General features: G+C 40.3%; 1 long non-coding RNA gene across 1 annotated transcript; it reads left to right on the top strand.

Moving 5' to 3' along the window:
- The first annotated feature begins 803 nt into the window (after positions 1-803).
- Positions 804-6,878, top strand: LOC132658091 (uncharacterized). Its single transcript, XR_009597108.1, has 2 exons — positions 804-2,647; positions 3,854-6,878. It is a non-coding gene; the product is annotated as an uncharacterized LOC132658091 (long non-coding RNA).
- Positions 6,879-18,561: the final 11,683 nt, after the last annotated feature.

Below are 18,561 nucleotides of genomic sequence, written 5' to 3'. Positions count from 1 at the left end.
CTTGTTTTTTAGCCATCATTTTATTTATATTTAAAAATTTATTGTTGTTAAAAAATATTTTTGCAGAGTTCATATTTTTTTCAGCTGGTTTCAATTACTCAGAATAGAGGACGCATTCTATAATATGTAATTCTGTCCAGAGAGTGTTGGATGTGATGAAATAATATCCAGGCTGATCACATTTTGTATCTGTTTTCTGTCTCGGCGATCATCACAGAGTGTCAGTGGTCTTCAGACAGCCAAACTGCTTATTCTTCTGAATCCTAAAATCTGTGCCTTTGGTTTATTGCTAACAGGAATAAGAGCAATAATAGATAACACTTACGCAGTACTTACCTTATGCCAGGCACAACTCTGAGCACTTTATGTATTTAATCCTAAAAAAACCTACACAGTAGGTATTATCATTATTTAGTCCCATTTTACAGGTGAGAAAACAGAGGTAATAAAGATCAAAAAGCTTAAGTTCACACAAGATACATTTTGGCAATTTAGGGATAGACCCAATTGTGTGTGGTGGGCTCAGGAGAGAGAGTTATTACATTTTTAGAAATTAAATGAGGCAATTGCTAAACTCAGCCATTATTTACAACCAAATTATATAAATTTAAAATTAAATAGTTTAAAAACAGGTAATAAATGTTTAATATTTATTACTTTCTAATTATATTTTTGTATTTTACTATTATCACTGTTTGGGTGGTTATTTGTGTCTTCTATGCACATATGGTAGGAATATCATATAATAATTTATTTTAATATAATGGTGTGCTACCTTTTACCTCTTTCCAACTCTGTGTTCAGTGACATCATGTTAGTAGCTTTAAATTTGCTATGGTGGGGTATTTGCACTACAGAAAGCAGCAATTGGTTCAAACAAGGCTTTTCGTCCCCTAGAGAGCCAGGTCTATATTATTAAGTAGACCTCTAGGCCCAATGCTATAAGCACAGAACCTGAGAAATCGATGTGGAAAGAGATGAAGTAAAATAATATTTTAGAAGTGTGGTTTCCAGTGACTGACTCCCTGATTTGAATCATAGCTTGATCACTTATTGGCTGTAAAGAAAAAAGAAGCTAATTCATCACCTCAGCATCTTGAAGTCCTACTCTGTGCTAGAAGCTAGGCAGAGTAAAAGTTAAATTAAGGTAGTTTAAAAAACATTTTACAGTCCACAAGATAGAAAAAACTTACAGTTGACAATTAACTACACCCTCTAGTTTTTTAAATGCCAGTAGTTGCAAAATCTCTACTAAATCTTCCCTATTTTAGAAGTATTTAAGTGGCAAAAACTCCAGGTTTTAAATTAGAGTTGTGTATAACATAATTTCTTGATGACTACAATAGATTGTCTTCTTGAAAAAGAAGAAAGAGCCATCCAAACATGTGACTGTGTTGGTTTACTTATTGATCTAATTCATTCATTTTTTCTCCTCTGTGCAGGTGTAAGAGGGCAAAGAGATGGACTTGACAAATGCCTGTTAGTCAAGGTCTTACAGCACATGGAAGGAACGGCCATGCAAGCAGCTAATTACAAATAATGGAATGAGTGCAAACCTTTAGGATGATAAAGAATGCCAAGTTTACCCTGAAGAGACAAACAATATGCTAAACATTTCTATGAGAAGCTATAGAAAGACATGATTAGTTCTGACAGGCTAAAATCAAAGGAGTCTATACATTAAGGATATTCTCACATTTAAGTATTTGTTGGTTACATATCATTGCAGCAGAATCTTATGACTGTTCTTAAGGGAAGGGTGTGTGTGAAGGGGTGTGCACTTCTTGGGATTTTCATCCATTTTTGTTTTGTTTTGTATTGCTTTGCTGAGAAGAGAACTAAATTAAGCACAATGTAAGATATCCAGTCTGTAAGTGATCATGAATTATGTGGGGTTCATCGTAAGTAGGTCTGAGCTTGGGATTTAAGAGAGCCAGATACAGGTCTGGATTTTGTCACCAATTGCTTTGAGAAACCACATTCTCTCTCTGGATCATCTGTAAAATCTGAGGCTTAAATAAATGATTCATAAGGACCCTCTAAGCTCCAATGCCTTGAGATTATCTTGGGAGAAAAATGGGGGGAAAGGAGATGTTTTGAAAGACATTTTTATCCTGTAAGGTCCCTAGATTTGACTACTAATGTCGAGAATGGAGAAAAATATGGAGATGTTGGAGATCAGGGTTACTATCCAGGCTATTGCTTAGGTGTTCCATCAAAAATCTTTTTTTGGATCTAGTTGTAATAGCCTGGATCAGGATGCACCTGAATCATGCCAAGACAGGGACGCTATAAAAGAATCCAATAGTTAGCTATATTTCGACTAGGTCCTAATTCTTTGGAACTGTACATTACATTTATACAGGAAGGCTACAGTATGAGTTCTTCTCTAAATGCAAGGATTTGGAAAACCTGTCTATTAAGTTATTTTCTCTTATTATCGCTTTTCTCATATAGAATGACTATTTTCACTTAGACCTCAATTTTCTTAAAACTTTAAATTCATTCCTATCCTTTCTGTCCCTTCCAGCCTCCCGCCATCCAGCGCATGTCTCCCAGGACTTATGATGTGTTGCTGCTTTCAGCTATGGGGCTTTACTTACACACTGTCCCAGAAGACCAAACACTTGTGTGAACAATATAAAAGGTTGCCGATTACTCTTGTGATCTTCCCCCTTTTTCTCCCCATGTGGAACACTTATTGGTTTCAAAGAATTATAAACACACCATTGTTCTTTGTGTCTTTTGTGAATATCTGGGAAAGAGCTGTTTCAAAAAAGTACACCCTTAACATCTCTGGTGTTGGAAATGCTTAGGGGTCAGAGTCAAGCATGGGTGCACATGTGCAGCTCACACTGTGAGATGAGAAAGGCCTCTTACTAAGTCTCACGTGCCATTCAGAACTAGTGCTGTTTTCTCTGACAGAGGAAGCCTTAAGGTTTCCATCAGCTGTTTGTCAGCAACAGCACAGAGATGTTAAAGTCCACCGTAACTCGGGTGCATTGTTATAATCTGAGGCATGAATGTGCTGTGTCTTGACCTGCAGATATTCATTCATTTCCCATGGTGAAGTTGAGAAATTAAAAACGCAAGGTGTGCGCATGACGTCTGAGTCTACCTAGACCAGTGTGAATTTGGAAGAATCCCAGTGGTGTGACTCACCACCTTAATTCTCCATGTTACTTATCTATATAGCCTTTGTATTTCCAAGAGTAAAATTGTTGATAGAGAGGAGCGAAGATATGGAGGGGAGGAGCCATTATGTTGTTTATGAGTTAGATATTGATAGAGGACAAAGGGAATCCAAGACCCAGGCTCAGGAAACAGAGACTGGAATTCTAAAATCAAGTCTCATTATTACAAAAGCAGTACATATGGTAACAAATTAGAACATGAAAATAAACATAGATTAAAAAATTAAAACACTATGTATAAAGTAGATAAGCAACAAGAATTTACTGTATCACACTGGGAACTATATTCAATATCTTGTGATAACCTATAATGAAAATAACCTGAAACATATTATTATACATATATGATATATATAATATGTTTTAATAACATTATATAAAAATGTTTTAACAATGTATTATATATAATGATCTAATAATGTATTATATATATAATATGTTATTATACTTCGATTAACAAAAATACTATACTTCAATTAACAAAAATTAAAACATTCCTACCAGAGAGAACCACTATCAATTTTCAGTGGTTGATATCAATGTTCAGTATATATTCTTCCAGATCCTTTTCTGTATGTCTATGTGCATGTGTTTCCTAAATGAGATCACACTGTACTTGCTGTTTTAGCCAACCATCTCTGCCTTCCTGGGCTTTCTAGGTGGCTCAGTGGTAAAGAACCCGCCTGCCTACACAGGAGACACAGGAAACCTGGCTTCGATTCCTAGATCTGGAAGATCCCCTGCAGGAGGAAATGGCAACTCGCTCCAGTATTCTTACCTGAAAAATCCCATGGAGAGAAGGAGGCTGTTGGGGCTCCTTGGGGCTGCAAAGAATTGGACACGGCTGAGTGACTGAGCACACACACATTTCAAACGTAAATATAAATGTGATCTCAATTATATCAGCAGGCTGGTAACATTTGGGTTACACCTGGAAAGATGTTCAAGATATATAAGCATAAAGCTGGTGCATGCTCATGTTTTGTTTTGTTTTTTATCACACCACATAGGCATATTTAAAATAAAAAGTAAAATCTCCCTTTCCTTAATCCCTAGTGTCCTCCTATTCTACTAACAATGTCTGTTTCTACTTCTAACAGTTTTCACTTTAATTTAAAAATATATAATTATTCTTCCATTCCTTATTTTTTATCAAATTCAGGCATATACACTGGCTTCAAGGTAAAAAATGTGAGAAATTTGTAATTTGAATGTCTTCTCAGCCCTCCTTCTATTTAACTCCTATTTTTAAATTGCATTAGTATTTATGCAATTTGTTGTTGTTGTTGTTCACTTGCTAAGTTGTGTCCACACTTTCTAACCCCACGGACTGCAGCACACTAGACTTCCCTGTCTTTCACTGTCTCCTGGACTTTACTCCAATTCATGACCACTGAGTTGGTGATACTATCTAACCATCTCATCCTCTACTACCCACTTCTCCTCCTGCCTTCAGTCTTTCCCAGCATCAGGATCTTTTCCAATGAGTCGGCTGTTTGCATTAGGTGGCCAGAATATTGGAGCTTCAGCTTCAGCATCAGCCCTTTCAATGAATATTCAGGGTTGATTTTCTTTAGGATTGATTGGTTTGATCTCCTTGCAGTCCAAATGACTCTCAAGAGTCTTCTCCAGCACTGCAATTCAGAAGCGTGAATTTTTTGGCATTCAGCCTACTTTATGGTCCAACTCTCACATCCATACACGACTACTGGAAAAACCATAGCTTTGACTATATGGACCTTTGTCAGCAAAGTGAAGCTCTTAAACCATAATTTAGTCTTATGTCCTTTTTCAGAAGGTTGATTGTACTATTAAAACCAGTGTGAAACATTTATAAAATTAATACCTGAGTACAAATCCCTCTGGGCATCCCTGGTGGCTCAGCAGTAAAATATCCACCTGCCAAGGCAGGAGATGAAGGTTCAATCCTTGGGACAGAAAGAGCCTCTAGAGAAGGAAATGGCACTCCAGTATTCTTGCCTGGGAAATCCCATCCACAGAGCAGCCTGGCGAACTACAGTCCGTGGGGTTGCAAAAGAGTCAGAAACGACTTAGCGACTACACCACCACCACCACCACAAATCTCTCTAGAGATGCAAATGTAATCCTCAATTTTGAACACTTTTGTCCCTCAAACAAGAGCCTTCTACACACCCTTGTCTAAGGGCTCACCTTTAATGTTCTTTTTCATGTCTGTAAACCTCCTTGGGTCATATCAGGTAGCTGCAGCTTCTTATAGCTCATGTTTTCTTCTTTCTTGGCTTAGTTTTAGATTTTGCTGGGTTACCTCAGAAGTAACTTTTTCTTCCTGGCTGTGCGATTACTAAACATACTGAATTCTTACATGGTAGCAAGCACCTTTCTCTAGCCCTCACACTTGAAATTTGGCTGAGTGTAGAAAGCTAGGTTCAGAGTAGTTTCCCTGAGGACTTTGGAGGCACTCCACCATTGCTGTCTGGAGCTCCCTGATGCTAGTGTGAGTCTGCAATTGGGCTGAGTCTGTTCCTTGACAATTGCCACAGGCAGGTGGGCTTTTCTGCAGGGTGGAGGCCTTCAGAGTTATCCACTCCTGGGCGGCTCTGCCTCTTTTTCGAGCTGCTGTGGAAGTACAGATCTATCTCCCACTCGATGTTGCATTTGTTAGCCCCCATCTTGTTCGCCAGTAGCCCCTCCAGACATACTCCCTCCTTCTCTGAAAGACAGAAGCGGCCTCATTAGCCATTCTATTTAGAGAAGGAAAGAGAGCAAGCCCCACCACTGCAGCTGTCCCAAATGCAGTTCTTTAACATCCCAGACTAACTTGTCAATTTCAAATTAGAATCATCTAAGGGACTCCTCCTTTGTGTCTGAATTTGGGCTTTTGTTGCCTCTAGGGTAACTCTTCCACTTACCATTTGCCTTTTCTTTTCTATTGATTAGAACCCTCCAAACTATTGAAGACCCTTGGTCTTATTTTCTTGTTTTTCATTGCTGTAATGGTTTGAATTTTAAAAAGAATCGTTTTATCATTTCAGTGGGACCTCTGGGAACAGAGAGGGTCGATGTGCGTAGAAATGCAAGACGTGTGTTAACTGAAACATATCGGAGTGTGTACATACATGCGCACACATACAGAGAAGTATTGGAACAATAGTTTTGTAGTTGAAACTTAACAGTGGGTATTCAGTAGTAGGAAAATGCTTATTTATTTAAATAAATTTTAAAAATAAATGCTTATTTATTTTTATTAATTTTTTTACAGTGAGCATGATTTCCTTTTGTAATGATAAAGAAAGTGAGGTGTGTGTGTGTTAAAGAAGGAAATGATTGTTTTGTCATATACAGATAGAGAGCAAGGGTGTAAACCTACGCAGGAATGGTGGTTTTCAGCTGGTGTGTATCTTCTCCTTTTCCTCCCCTACAGTGCAGTGCAAGCTGATTGCGTGAGTCCTCCGTCGCTCAGTCATGTTCGACTCTGCAACCCTATGGACTGTAGCCCACCAGGCTCCTCTGTCCATTGAATTTTCCAGGCAAGAATACTGGCTGCTGCTGCTGCTGCTAAGTCGCTTCAGTCGTGTCCGACTCTGTGTGACCCCATAGACGGCAGCCCACCAACTCCCCCGTCCCTGGGATTCTCCAGGCAAGAACACTGGAGTGGGTTGCCATTTCCTTCTCCAATGCATGAAAATAAAAAGTGAAAGTGAAGTCGTTCAGTCGTGTCCGACTCTTAGCGACCCCATGGACTGCAGCCTTCCAGGCTCTTCCATCCATGGGATTTTCCAGGCAAGAGTACTGGAATGGATAGCCATTTCCTTTTCCCGCGGATCTTCCCAACCCACAGCCGGAACCTGCGTCTGCTGTGTCTCTTGCGTCTTGTACGTCTGATGGGTCTCCTGCTCTGCAGGCAAATATTTTATCGCTAAGCCATCAGAGAAGCCCTCTCTGGCTGATTACAGGTATGTTAACTTTACATCAGTCCCTCAGCAGAATCAAATCAAGAATATGAAATATTTACTCTGCACAATGCTCAGCAATGCAGCCTAAAGGGGCTGCTCCAGATGAGGGTGGGCCTCAGGAGGAAAGAGCAGCAAAGCAGCAAGGTCCAGCCTGCTTTGTACTAGAGGGTCCCCCAAGAGACCAGGTGAGTTCTGGGCCTCTTTCCAGGTGTTCTAATTTCTGAGACTATAAATGTCATGTTACCCATTTAATAGGATTCCAAAAGGGCTTCTTGGCAGAAAAATATGGGAACTACTGTGGCAGATCAACTACAAAGACAAACCAGTTTATTGGTTCAGGCTTCAGAAGAAACACTAGATGAAACTAAAAGTTGCTGTAAGAAAAATGTGATAAATCTAGTATTACTTAAAAGCTTCTAAAGCACTGGCGAGTAATGATAATAAGTTGCATACCTCTTTCACATGCACAACTTCTGCCCTGCGACTTCAAAGAAGGCTCTTGGAGTCCAGGGAGAGATGCACTACTCTGCTCAGGAGATATTTATGGGGCTGTTATGGCGCCTAGGATGTTCCTATTATACTCACTATTCGAAGCTCCAGGTTTCCAGGACCACAGAAAATGAAAGACTTGAGACATTTTAAAATGGGATGTGCTTTTCCCTGTAACACAGATGATTGGGTTTGCACTGTTGTCATTTAATTTTGAACTCGGCATTAATTCTATTTTCAGGATGCTTCACCCACATTTAGTACAGAGAGATCAAATTAGAAAGGGCCTTTGAGCAGCCTTAAGTGGAGTAGCAATCTAGTAACTAACTGATTCATTTCATAAATGTCACCAGACAAAGAATAACATGTAGAACTTTCACAGTGGAGCTTAGCAGGATAAATGAAATTGGATAACCTGGTGTGGAGCAGAGAGGGCCCTCCCTTCTACACTTTAAGTCTGGGGGATCCTCACAGCCATGCTCCCTGACAAAAGGTCAGGGAGGAGCTGTGCTGCTGGGGGGAGCAATGTACAAAATGCCCAGAGGTGGTGGGTGAAGGAGAAAGTGGTGACATTGTCATGGGGAGTTGGGGTGGGGGGAGCGCTGCCCAGTGTGTGACCACAGCAGGCCCTTCTCTCTCTGCTCTCAGCCTGCGATAGTGCAGGAAAAAATCCATAAGGAACACAATTTTGAACACTGAAAAGGTTGAGTAAATCAAGATCAGGATATTTTAAGAACACTTCTGGGGAACTTCTAAGTTTACGAAGAGATAAGGCTTCAAGATAAGTCTTGTCTTTTCCCAAGACTATTGGTGCTTCTGCTTTAAATTCTGAGAGTAGTCAGTGATTTCAGACATTAAAAAGAGAGACCCTTGGGATGGGAGTAATGAACGCTGAGGTGGTTTGATATTTATCAGGCAGGGAGACTACTGATGGCAGCTGTGTCTATAAATATAGGTGGATAATTTGTGGAGACTGTGCAAGTAAGGCAAACTCTTCCACTGTGTCACTCTCTCAAAACCTGAATGCTATTTTGATATGATTCTCCTGGAAGCTGCTTCACACAAATAACAATAATGACATGTATTCTTTGTATTCTTTTTGATAATTATCCAAGTCTTAGATTTTAAGACAAAGGGTCTCAAACTTTAATGACCATAAGATAACTGGAGATCTTGTTAAAATGTACCTTTCTTTTTAAAAATTGAGGTATAATTGATTTACTGATATTGGTTTCAGGTGTACAATGTAGTGATTCACAAATTTTAAAGATTCTACTCCATTTAAAATTATTATAAAATATTGGCTATATTCTCTATGCTGTATAATATATCCTTGTAACTTATTTATTTTATACATAGTTGTTTGTACCTTTTAATCTTCTACCCTATCTTGCCCCTCCTCCTTCCTCTCTCCCCACTGGTAACCACTAGTTCGTTCCCTGGGAGTTTGTTTTGTTGTTTTCATTCTTTTGTTTTATTTTCTTAGATTCCACATGTAAGTGATAGCATACACTATTTGTCTTCCTCTAATTCCACTAAGCATAATACCCTCTAGATCCATCCATGTTGTTGCAAATGGCAAATTTCATTCTTTTTTTGAATGTCTGAGTAGTATTCCATTGTACATATACCATATCTTCTTTTTCCATTCATTTGCTGGTAGACATTTAGGTTGCTTCCTCCACTCCAGTACTATTGCCTAGAAAATCCCACGGACAGAGGAGCCTGGTAGGCCCCAGTCTATGGGGTAGCAAAGAGTCGGACACGATTGAGCGACTTCGCTTCACTTCACTTCCGTCTCTTGGCTACTGTCACTAATGCTGCTATGAACAGTGGGGTATGTGTATCTTTTTGAATTAATGTTTTCACTTCCTTGAGATATATACCCAGCTGAGGGATTGTTGAGTCATATGGTAGTACTGTATTTCGTTTCTTGAGTCATCTCCATATGGGTTCCCATAGTTAACCAATTTACATTCCCGCCAGCAGTGTGTGAGGGTTCCCTTTTCTCTACATCCTTGTCAATATTTGTTATTGGTACACTTTTTGATGGTAGCCATTCTGACAGGTGTGAAGTGATATCTCCTTTTGATTTGCATTTCTCTGATGATTAGCAATGTTGATCATCTTTTCATGTGCTTGTTGGCCATCTGTATGTCTTCTTTGGAGAACTGTTTATTCAGGTCTTCTGCCCATTTTTAAATCATTTTCTTTTAGATAAAATGTAGATTCTAAATCATTAAGTCCGGGGTGGAGTCAGACCTACTGCAGTTCTCACAAGCTCCCAGGTGATGCCAACACTGCTGGCGAAAGGCCTAGACTTGGAGTCGTGACCGTGTAAGACAATGCAAATTACCCTATTTCAGCAGCCAGTCAGTCCTAGATAGGCAAAGACATACATATGTCTAGTTTAAATATACAGACTCAAAAAATGCATTACTAATTTTGATCTACTGAGTCAGAAGGCATTTGTGGAAGAATTTGACTACTTTTACCCTCCCTCCCACAACTTTGCAACCATACCAAAACCAGATACCCAGTTCGAGTCTAGCACCCATGACTTAAATGAAATCTTATCACAAAGAAGTAAGTTTCGAAACTTTCTTTCCTATGTTCTTTCCCCACACCAAATTTAACTCAAATAGTTAGGAAAGTATTTCCACCTCAGTGAGTTTGGTAATATATTTTGTGTATCAGGTGAGAGAAAAAAATGAGGGTAATGCTGGCAGTAAGATCAGTCTGTATATGCACATGTTTGTGGAAGATTTTCGTTTCTTTTCTTTTGTTAGATAATTAACCTTTTGATTATTTAGCATTTTATTTTTTATAAGTCCAGGTGTTAAGCCATTTCATTCTTACATATGCTAAAAGTCATGGGCCATTTCTTATAAACTCATATTGCTGTTATCATACCTAACAAAAAATCATCAGTATTTCTGTGGTATCATCCAAAACTCAGACAATGTTCAAATTTCCACAGTTATTTCAGAAACTCTGTTACAGGTGGTTATTTAAAGTCTACATGTGGTTTGGTTGTTGTGTCTCTCAGGTATCTTTTAATACCCCCTTCTTTCTTTTTTTCTTCATGCCATTGACTTGTTAAAGAAATCAGATCCATTGTCCAATAGTCTAATCTGTTAGATTTGGAATAAAGGCACCTACCCACTTAAGAGAATGCCTTTGAAGCACATAGACCCGGATTTCCTATTGATGGAAAAACAGGGTTACAAAGACTTTGACTGATGTACCTTTAAAGATCTGAAACCAAATCCTCATCTCCTAATTTCTTATCTAGTTATTTTTCTACTAAATATTCTTGACTCTGTGTTAAAGTATATGTATGGTGAGATATTGTAAATATTTGTGGTTTAAAAATGTGGTCTTCTACTTTGCAAGTCATTTGCTTAAGAAACTTGACTAAAGTCTTATGAGGATAAGGTCAGGTCTTATTCACCATAATATTTGTTGAGTGTGACAGAACCTGGTGTCGTTTAATGCTCAAGAATGATGTCTGTTGAATAAGTGAATGAATGAATGAGCATGTGTTGTGTTTCACCAAAGTGTAATGAAGCCTTGAGTTTGAGGAGCACTTTATCCTCTACATATCTCTAGTGGCTCTCATTTATTTATGCAACAACCACATAAGACAAATATTGCCACCCTCATTTAACAGAGAGATGGACAGAATCTTTTTAGGTATATGTAATGTATAAATCAGAGAAGGCAACGGCACCCGACTCCAGTACTCTTGCCTGGAAAATCCCATGGATGGAGGAGCCTGGTGGGCTGCAGTCCATGGGGTCGCTGAGAGTTGGACACGACTCAGTGACTTCACTTTCACTTTTCACTTTTATGCATTGGAGAAGGAAATGGCAACCTACTCCAGTGTTCTTGTCTGGAGAATCCCAGGGACAGTGGAGCCTGTTGGGCTGCTGTCTATGAGATCGCACAGAGTCAGACACGACTGAAGTGACTTAGCAGCAGCAGCAGTAACGTATAAATAAAAGTGAAACTGGGTTCCAGTTTCTGGGTTCCAGTTTTCTGGGTTCCAGAAAATAAAAACTTTTCTTTCGTCAGCTGCCTCTTTATACAATGTCACCCACTCTGGTAGGGCAGATACACAGAATACTTTGCAACTTGCAAAGCCTCTTAGCCCCCTTGGTCTCTTCAGCAAGCATCCAAAATAGAAGCAATTATCACAAGATTGTAGATGAGGTAACTAAGCCTAAGCCACATGACTACTAACAGGAAAAGCCTAACTGGATCCCAGATTTTCTGACATCAACTTCAGTTTGTTTCTACTTTATAGCAGATTACACCTCTCCCCTGTCTGTCCACTGCCTTATTTCACTGTCAGACACAGGTCCGTCATCTTTTATAGCTCCCTGAGTACATTACTATTCATACCTTTCTGGGTGGCCAAGATATGCTATGGACTTGTTCATTTATCACATCTTCCTCCTATTTATCATTCTAACCAGTTTCCTATTATTGCCCTTTTACCTCCCTTGATACAGAAGCAGAGTTTTCTCCTTTGTGTACCTAATTCTATCCTCTTAAGTAGATAAGGCCCAACAGCTGACTGCCCAGACACTGAACTGGTCAATTTTCAGATGCCCCTTATTTCTAACAGGAATCCAGAAATGAATGAACTAGAGTGTTTTGCTATTTGTTTGGTGTAAAGTATTACGCATTTAAGGTGAGTAGCTGCTTGAGGGGACTGACATAAAATAATTAATATTCCCAAAACAAAATAAAGGGGAAAAGTAGCGTTAACAAACAGTTTTCTTTTGTTATATAATTAACCTTTTAACCACGTAGATGTTAATAAGGTGGTGAAAACCTGGCCGTTTGGAGAATACATTCATCACTTTGGGCATCTACTTACACACATACACACCCCTCCCTTTTATTTTTCCTTACAGTGAAACAAACTGCTCACCAGTCATTTAAGATTATTTTTTTCAGGGCTCATTTTTAAGAGATTCTGTTTAAAGTGTTTGGATACATGTACTTCTTCAGTTTGATCTTGAACTCAGGTCTCAGTAATATGAGAATATAGGATTTGGGGCACCCACCCCCACTACACCTTTAGAAAATTACTTTGAAACATTTGGAAATTTTGCATCGGTGGGTGGATGGGGGTGGGTGGGAGCAGTTTTATTATGCACGTCCTTTTATGGGTTGTGGCCAGATATTTTCAATGTGCTATTATCCTAGTTTTATGGAGTTCTTGGACCCTGTTGGTATAAACATCTGGGAATAAGTGGTTGAGTGCAAGCTGTATGCTGTTGTGCCTGGGAAGAAATACATTTGTGTTACATTTAAATTTTAATGAATTATTCACAAGGGAAGTAATAACTTAAGTATACTAACTACACATAAGCCAAAATGAGGGATTTTTTTTTTTTAAGATTTTCTACTGGCTAATATACAAATGTTTATTTGGGTATTATCTATGTGCATATAATCAAATCATACAGATTCTTGTCTTCACAAATGCCAGGTCTACCTGGAGCTTTGGAGAAGGAGGCTAATTAGTGAATGAAGGAAAGATTCTGCCATTTATGTCCTTTCAGTGGGTAGACTGGGATGGAACTTGAAATTGAATTTCATGGTACTCACTCTTTGAGGGGAGAAAATCAATATGTCTATGATCAGTTCCTCTTTTGAAAATCTTCTTGATTGTTCTTTCTCAGACTTCAGTACTTTAATTACATAACTCTGAGAATGTTGTTAGTACTGAGTCCTTTTTTCCTTTTTTCCCTTTGCTTTCTCCCTCTCCTTCTCTACCTTTTTCTTTTCTCAAACTCTCTGTGGAAAGCTCTCATATGTCTCAGCTTGTAGGGACTGAAACCAGAGTCTCCCAGGTCCCTGCTGAGTCCCACATAGTCCACCAGTGTGAGTTCCAGCTCTGCCAACCAGTCTTATTTCTGAGTTGAATGTGAGCAGTGATCCTTTTTCTGGAGGCAGGATAATCCCTCTGGTCCCAGCTGCACTAATTGCCCAAGGAACAGTATTCTCCATGTTTGCACTTTGCCTGGGATAGGCTGTCTAGAAGTCTGTGAGGATGGAGCTGGAAGAAAGAGCTACTCCTCTCCCTGGCGGCTGCAGCTGTAACTGGGAGCTCTCATCACCTAACAGGTCCCAGAGTAACAGCAGTTCAGATGCTTGAGGCAGAATTGAGTCTGGGCTGTATCCAGTTTTGATTTTGCTCTTCAGATTAAAATTGATTCATGACTGAGGAAAGCAAGGAATGGCAGAGAGGGGAAAAAGAGGGGGCAAGGGGAGAGAAAGGAAAGGAGGGGAACACACGTGCGTGTTCAAAACCCTAACAGGATTGGGTGAGAGCCATCAAGTACCTGGTCCGCTGCAATCGTAAAGTCTGCTCTCACCATCAGCGGTGGGGCTTGGCATCTGGAAGTGATTTCAGTCTGTGATTACCTTTGGACGGCAACGCTTGTTGGTTCTTTACTAACAAGCAAGCACAGACCCAGAGCAAGCCTTTCATGCTAACAAGCAAACAAGCCATCAGGCTGCAGATTTCAAAACCAGAGGCAGGAGGCAGATGTGAAGTGGCTCAAAATTCTGCGGCTTCTCAGAGAAAAAAAAAAAGTTGAGAGAGAAAGGGGAAAAAAGTGCCTTTGTCCTCCTTAGCCCCTTCCCAAAGCACATGGAAAAGTCAACAGTTATTTCATAGATCATGTGTCCACCCATGTATTTCTAAACTTTTGGAATGCAACGAACACTGCCTGGGGCAAGCAGTAAAAGACACTTACTCTGCTCAAGTCCAGATTATAACTTTGGTAAGCAGAGTGTCTGTGGGCCATCTTCCGTCTGAGATACTCAGGGCCTTGAACCCAACCAACAAGATATCAGACCGTATTTTCTTTCTGTGTGGATTCCCTCAGAAATCACCCATTCAAAATGTAGGCAAAGATTAAGGAGGTGAAATGTGAAAATTCAACTCCTCTTCTCCCAATCTATACTGTTTTGTCTCCTAAAATTTCTGCAGTAACCTATTCTTGAGATGTTGTATTTTTTTTTTGAAATGCTGTATTTTGATGCCAACTACCAGCATCAGATATCCAAAGACTGATTATAACTTACGCCTATTGGTATCATAAAAAACTCCATGGGTTCTTAGCATTGACTAGCTTTTGTTAAATTTTATAGGGAGCCAAGCCAGGCTTTAAGAGCAGAAAGTCTGAAGCAAAATACGTTAGATTAAAGAATAGCAATGGAATAATAACAATGATAAGCCCCAGGATTTCTTTAGTACATTTCATGTGCCAGGCACAGTGCTGGGTCTTTGTGTGTGTGTGTGTGTGTGTGTGTGTGTGTGTGTGTGTGTGTGTGTGTGTGTGTATGCCGTGCTCAGTTGTGTCTGACTCTTTGAGAACGATGGACTGTAGCCTGCCAAGCTCCTCTGTCCATGAGATTTTCCAGGCAAGAATATTGGAATAAGTTGCCATTTCCTCCTCCAGGAGATCTCCGACCCAGGGATCGAACCTGCATCTCCTGCTTTGGCAAGCGGAGCCACCTGGGAAGCCCCTTTACATATACAATTATTTTCATTTAATCTCACCCCAAACCCAGTGGCATGAATTCTATTATTACCCCTCCGTCCCTAGATGAGGAAATGGAGCTTCAAGGAAGTTACTTGCCCAGAGTCACACAGCTGGTATAAGATAGAAGCAGAACTCAAACCCAGGGGGTCACAGGAGAATGTGGAGAAAATACACTGCATGTATGTTTCAGGCTTACTCTCCTCAACAGACTACAGTATAACTCAACTCTCCCCAGGATATGTACTTGGTTTATGTCCATGGTGCAGGTGTGTAGCTACATCAGTGCTTGCTTTTGTAGGAAGATGGTTGATACAATTATGTGTACTTTCCAACTTATTAAAAGAGATATACCAGAGTTCTGTCCAGAGGCATATGACCATTACATCACTGCCCGTACCCCCGTGGGCCCCAAAATAACAAGGCTGGATTAAAACGTCCAAGGATCCTTGCTTTCTGGCATTCAAGCCATGTGGATTTCCTTCCCCTTGTGTGTGAGATGGATCTGTTTCTAATACATAAGATACAGCACAATTGATGGGCCGTCACTACTGAGATTGGGTCACAAAGACTGGCTCTCTTGCTGGTTGACTCTAAAGGAAGCCTGCTACCATGCTGTGAGAGGCCCTAAGGAGAGACCTACTTGGCTAGCGAGTGATGTTTCTGGCCAACAGCCAGGAAATTCAGCTTGTAAGTAGATCCTCTCCCAGTTTAGCTTTGAGAAGGCTCCAGCCCCAGCTTGACATCTTGACTGCAGCCTTGTGAGACCTGAAATCAGAGGCACCCAGCTAAGCTGCTCCTAGATTCCCAACAATTAGAAACTCAGATAGTAACTGTTTGTTGCTTTAGATCATTAAGTTTTGGAGTAGCTTTCTACACGGATAACCATGTATGCTTACTACAGGTGAAGGGAGGACAGTAAGCCTGCCTCTTGTGAGTAGTCTCTGGGCGAACTAATCGAGAACCTTGGTCCAAGGAACCGGGCACAGAATGTTTTCTTCAGGCCATTTCCTGTCACTGGAACACCAGCCCAGCTGGAGCCAGGATGTGGCTTCAGGAGCAGCCTACTCTCTCTTTGTTGATGGGTGAACGGCTCTGCTTTCTTCCAGCCTACTTATTATATCAGGACTGATTGTGCTGATTAGCCCAGGGCAAAGTGAAATTGAACTAAATTTGTAGCTTTTGAAAAAAGAACCAGGTCTAAGGCAGAGGAACTCACTCAGCAAATAGAAGCTTAACAGGCCCTCATCCTGCCCTCAAGTGGCTCCCAGGCCCTCACACACAGGTGTGAGTCATTCTTGGCGAAGGCCTGCAGCCACGTGACCGTTCATGATATGGAGGCACCACAAAACAAGTCTGCCAACCAAAGAACAACGCAAAGAATTAGATTCTTTATTCAGTCTCTCTGGGTAACATGCAAGTGGGGAGTTCATTCTTTTCTTTTTAAAGGATTCAAATAATTTTATCATATTTGAAATTCACAACTCCAAGACATTAAAAAAATATATATTATTGAGTCCCATTTTATAGGCAACCTATACTTATCTAGATGACTAGCCCAAGATTTCACAGGTTTCTTTTTTTAAAATTTACTTTACTGATGTAGAGTTGATTTATAATGTGTATTAGTTCCTGGTGATTCAGAAACTAATACACATTTTATATATATATAAAATAGTTTGGAGAACAAGATGGCACAGGAGTAGGTGGACATGGAATACATCTCTCTCCACAGATACATCAGGAATACACCTTCAGACACAGAACTGCTAGCAAAACACCAGCTGAGCGTGGTAAGAGGTGGTTTCCTGTGGTGGTTTTCTTGACCAGTGGAAAACAATATGTAGAACCACGCAAAACTCGGTAGGATGAAGGAACTAAGGAGAAAAACAGAACTGGGCCTGCCCTCGGCGGGTGGGGGAACGGAAGCAGGGGTCTAATCCCCACATTGGGGCAATTGTCTGAGTCAGAGGAGAAACATCTAAGGCTGAGAGTGAAACAGCTGATCTGTGGCAGCCTAAATGGAATGAGAATCAGACAGTCCTTGCTGCAGCCATACATACCCCGAACAGGAATACGGGTCTTGTAGAAGGCACAGCAGCTGGGAGCTGGAGTTTAGGGATTGTGGAGCAAGCCCAGGGCGAGGGCTGCTGTTGACTGCAGACAGATGGATTGAGGGGATGTGAGGGAGGAGAACGTCAGCATTCTAGGAATCAGCAAACTAAAATGGACTGGAATGGGTGAATTTAACTCAGATGGCCATTGTATCTACTACTGTGGACAGGAATCCTTTAGAAGAAATGGAGTAGCCATCATGGTCAACAAAAGAGTCTGAAATGCAGTACTTGGATGCAATCTCAAAAACAACAGAATGATCTCTGTTTATTTCCAAGGCAAACCATTCAATATCACAGTAATCCAAGCCTATGCCCCAACCAGTAACCCTGAAGAAGCTGAAGTTGAATGGTTCTATGAAGACCTACAAGATCTTTTAGAACTAACACCCAAAAAAGATGTCCTGTTCGTTATAGGGGACTGGAATGCAAAAGTAGGAAGTCAAGAAACACCGGAGGTAACAGACAAATTTGGCCTTGGAGTACAGAATGAAGCAGGGCAAAGGCTAATAGAGTTTCGCCAAGAGAACGCACTGGTCATAGCAAACACCCTCTTCCAACAACACAAGAGAAGACTCTACACATGGACATCACCAGATGGTCAACACCGAAATCAGATTGATTCTATTCTTTGCAGCCAAAGATGGAGAAATTCTATACAGTCAACAAAAACAAGACTGGGAGCTGACTGTAGCTCAGATCATGACTCCTTATTGCCAAATTCAGACTTAAATTGAAGAAAGTAGGGAAAACCACTAGACCATTCAGGTATGACCTAAATCAAATCCCTTATGATTATGCAGTAGAAGTGAGAAATAGATTTAAGGGACTGTATCTGATAGACAGAGTGCCTGATGAACTATGGATGGAGGTTCATGACATTGTACAGGAGACAGGGATCAAGACCATCCCCATGGAAAAGAAATGCAAAAAAGCAAAATGGCTGTCTGAGGAGGCCTTACAAATAGCTGTGAAAAGAAGAGAAGTGAAAAGCAAAGGAGAAAAGAAAAGATATAAGCATCTGAATGCAGAGTTCCAAAGAATAGCAAGAAGAGATAAGAAAGCCTTCCTCAGTGATCAATGCAAAGAAATAGAGGAAAACAACAGAATGGGAAAGACTAGAGATCTCTTCAAGAAAATGAGAGATACCAAGGGAACATTTCATGCAAAGATGGGCTCAATAAAGGACAGAAATGGTATGGACCTAACAGAAGCAGAAGATATTAAGAAGAGGAGGCAAGAGTACACAGAAAACTGTACA

Source organism: Ovis aries, chromosome 18 (genome assembly GCF_016772045.2).
Source record: "Ovis aries strain OAR_USU_Benz2616 breed Rambouillet chromosome 18, ARS-UI_Ramb_v3.0, whole genome shotgun sequence".
In the NCBI taxonomy this organism is placed as follows: Eukaryota; Metazoa; Chordata; class Mammalia; order Artiodactyla; family Bovidae; genus Ovis; species Ovis aries.
Note: the sequence above shows the minus strand (reverse complement) of the source record. Positions and strands in the feature narration are given on the sequence as shown.